The sequence below is a fragment of the Pelobates fuscus genome, chromosome 2 (assembly GCF_036172605.1).
Source record: "Pelobates fuscus isolate aPelFus1 chromosome 2, aPelFus1.pri, whole genome shotgun sequence".
Classification (NCBI taxonomy): Eukaryota; Metazoa; Chordata; class Amphibia; order Anura; family Pelobatidae; genus Pelobates; species Pelobates fuscus.
In genome coordinates, this window is record NC_086318.1 from 450,712,695 (window position 1) to 450,716,808 (window position 4,114).

Below are 4,114 nucleotides of genomic sequence, written 5' to 3' on the forward strand. Positions count from 1 at the left end.
ACTCCCTCACACTCGTCTTTCAAACCAGGAGCGCTCTGTGACTCCCTCACACTCGTCTTTCAAACCAGGAGCGAACTGTGACTCCCTCACACTCGTCTTTCAAACCAGGAGCGATCTGTGACTCCCTCACACTCGTCTTTCAAACCAGGAGCGATCTGTGACTCCCTCACACTCGTCTTTCAAACCAGGAGCAATCTGTGACTCCCTCACACTCATCTCCTGTCCTTCAAACCAGGAGCGATCTGTGAGTCCCTCACACTCATCTCCTGTCCTTCAAACCAGGAGCGATCTGTGACTCCCTCACACTCGTCTCCTGTCCTTCAAACCAGGAGCGATCTGTGACTCCCTCACACTCGTCTCCTGTCCTTCAAACCAGGAGCGATCTGTGACTCCCTCACACTCCTTTCCTATCCTTTAATGGAAATGGTTAATTGCGTAGGCAGAGTTCCCCAAATCAGACTATATTAAAACATTTTCAAGGAGTCAGTCCTGCAGAGTATGAGGGTGCTATAAAAATAAGAAATACTCATCGACATTTATTAAGCCGAACACATGCCTCGCCCTTCTGTCAGTCCCTACATTGGCTTCCTATAAAATATAGAGCTCAATTTAAAATTCTGGTTCTTGCTTTCAAATCTCTACATAATGCTGCTCCCACCTATCTATCCTCCCTTATACACAAGTATGTCCCGTCTAGGCCCTTACGATCTGCTGAAGACTTACGTCTATCTTCTGTCCGTACTCCCACCTCTGATGCTCGCCTTCAAGATTTCTCGAGGGCTGCACCGTTCCTGTGGAACTCGCTTCCCTCCTCCGTTATATGCTCACCCAGTCTCCACTCCTTCAAAAAAATCGTTAAAAACCCACTTCTTCATAAAAGCGTATCAATTAAACTGTTAATAGCTCCCGACTGATTCCTCTTCTGCAACTGTCACTAGTCTAATACTATCCTTACCTTTTTGTGTCATTTTACCCCATTCCATTTAGCATGTAAGCTCATTGAGCAGGGCCCTTGTAGCGGATTGGTACCGGGCTGTCCCACGACATGTATGAGAATAAGTGTATTTGGTCATATGGCTGGTTTAATGTGTATGTACATGTATAGAAAGCATGGTATCCGGGTATAATGACAGTTAAATGTATGTAAAGAATTGTATTCCTCTAGTTGTTCGGTAGAATCATTCAAATAAAACAAGGGAATGAAACTACCGAACAACCAGACCACCCAGGAATGAGTGTGCCTCCAATTACCGTTTGCAACAATGTTGCAAACAGGTAATTGGCAATCAGTGCAGTGTGGTCTTTGTCCTCTGGGTGGCCGCCATTCGGGAAACAAACACGTGGCGGCGGCCATCTTAAACTACCGAACAGCGGTGTTTTGCCGTCGAGTGTCTGGAACTAAAATCGGACACTTGACTAGGCAAACACCGCTGAGACCTCCATACTTCCAGAAATTCGTATGGAAACTACCGAATGACCCGCCGTTCGGTAGAAAGAGCCCCATAAACAAGGGAATTCATTCAAACCCTCTCCAGGCTCTATAACACAGGCAATTCGCCTGTTTTCATTCCCTTGTTTGTGACCGACCGCAGGGCCAAAATGCATGGAACTGTTTTCGGATACTTTACCCATGCGGTCGGTCAAATCTTTGGAACCCCATATCTCACGAACCATTCATCCGAATGACTTGAATTTTGGATATGTTGTCCCCCTGAATAAGGGCTATCCAGCGATGCTGGATTTAAAGGTGTACCCCCGGGTTTTGGGGTACATCCAGAACTTGGCTGAAAAAGTGTACCGGATAATTGGGTTTAATGTTATCTGAGGGGAGGGGATGTGTGGGCTGAACCATGTATGTGATTGGTTATTTTATGCCTCCCCCTGGGTGTGGCCTGTATGTGGATTAGTGTAATAAAAGCCAGGCTGGATGAGCCAGTCCAGAGTTCCTGTTTTAACCTCAAAGTGATGTGTCGTCTCATTATTGGGGGAAGGATTTATTGTATGCTGTTCCAGTTGACTGCTAGGGGTACAAGCCTATTCGTATGGTTCCTATTCAATGGTCTACAGCATTCATACGCTTGGGAGAATTTAAAGGTTTCTTGGATTCGGTGATTATGGTGTCTGCCAGAGTGCTTGGAGTCCTCAGGAAGCACTAGGAGCATCCATTAACGGAGGTACCGAGTCGGGGTGCCAGGTGATCCGTTACAGTGTGTATCGCTCAGTGCTGTCCTATAATATACAGTGTGTATCGCTCAGTGCTGTCCTATGATATACAGTGTGTATCACTCAGTGCTGTCCTATGATATACAGTGTGTATCACTCAGTGCTGTCCTATGATATACAGCATGTATCGCTCAGTGCTGTCCTATGATATACAGTGTGTATCGCTCAGTGCTGTCCTATGATATACAGCGTGTATCGCTCAGTGCTGTCCTATGATATACAGTGTGTATCGCTCAGTGCTGTCCTATGATATACAGTGTGTGTCACTCAGTGCTGTCCTATGATATACAGTGTGTATCACTCAGTGCTGTCCTATGATATACAGTGTGTCACTCAGTGCTGTCCTGTAATATACAGCGTGTATCGCTCAGTGCTGTCCTATGATATACAGTGTGTATCACTCAGTGCTGCCCTATGATATACAGCGTGTATCACTCAGTGCTGTCCTATGATATACAGCGTGTATCACTCAGTGCTGTCCTATGATATACAGTGTGTATCACTCAGTGCTGTCCTATGATATACAGTGTGTTTCACTCAGTGCTGTCCTATGATATACAGTGTGTATCGCTCAGTGCTGTCCTATAATATACAGTGTGTCACTCAGTGGGTTCTGCAGATTAGCTATTAAATCTGCCCGGACTACGGTGGACACTGGCCAAGGCTCCTGGTACTTATCTCTCAAACAGACCAATTAAACACCAAAAACACACACAATTACTGAAAACAAGCACCCCCTACCGGACATGAACTCAGGGTACACTGTTGTAATGTATCTCAAAAATAAAGCGTTAAAAAGACTTTGGCTGTTCGTGTTTATTGTCAGCTTGTTCGGCCAAATGTAGGGTTGTTGGTAGATATGGTAAATGAAGAGCTTGTTTGCAGTACACAACCCTTAACCACACTCTCTCTTTTCACAAAGCAACTTCCTTAGGTGATGTACTATGAGTACAAATTTAGCTCAGCCAATGATTACACAGACTCTAACGAATACACACAAACACTCTCACTGAGACACACAATGTCACAGTCTCTCTCACTAATACACACACCCTCAGTCAGACACACACACAATGTCACAGTCTCTCTCACTAATACACACACCCTCAGTGAGACACACACACAATGTCACTTACAGTCTCTCTCAGTGAGACACACATCCTCAGTCAGACACACACACAATGTCACAGTCTCTCTCACTAATACTCACACCCTCAGTGAGACACACACAATGTCACTTACAGTCTCTCTCAGTGAGACACACATCCTCAGTCAGACACACACACAATGTCACAGTCTCTCTCACTAATACTCACACCCTCAGTGAGACACACACAATGTCACTTACAGTCTCTCTCAGTGAGACACACATCCTCAGTCAGACACACACACAATGTCACAGTCTCTCTCACTAATACTCACACCCTCAGTGAGACACACACAATGTCACTTACAGTCTCTCTCAGTGAGACACACATCCTCAGTCAGACACACACACAATGTCACAGTCTCTCTCACTAATACTCACACCCTCAGTGAGACACACACAATGTCACTTACAGTCTCTCTCAGTCTCAATAATACTCACACCCTCAGTGAGACACACACAATGTCACTTACAGTCTCTCTCAGTAATACTCACACCCTCAGTGAGACACACACAATGTCACAGTCTCTCTCACTAATACTCACACCCTCAGTGAGACACACACAATGTCACTTACAGTCTCTCTCAGTAATACTCACACCCTCAGTGAGACACACACAATGTCACAGTCTCTCTCACTAATACTCACACCCTCAGTGAGACACACACAATGTCACTTACAGTCTCTCTCAGTAATACTCACACAATGTCACTTACAGTCTCTCTCACTAATAGTCGCACCCT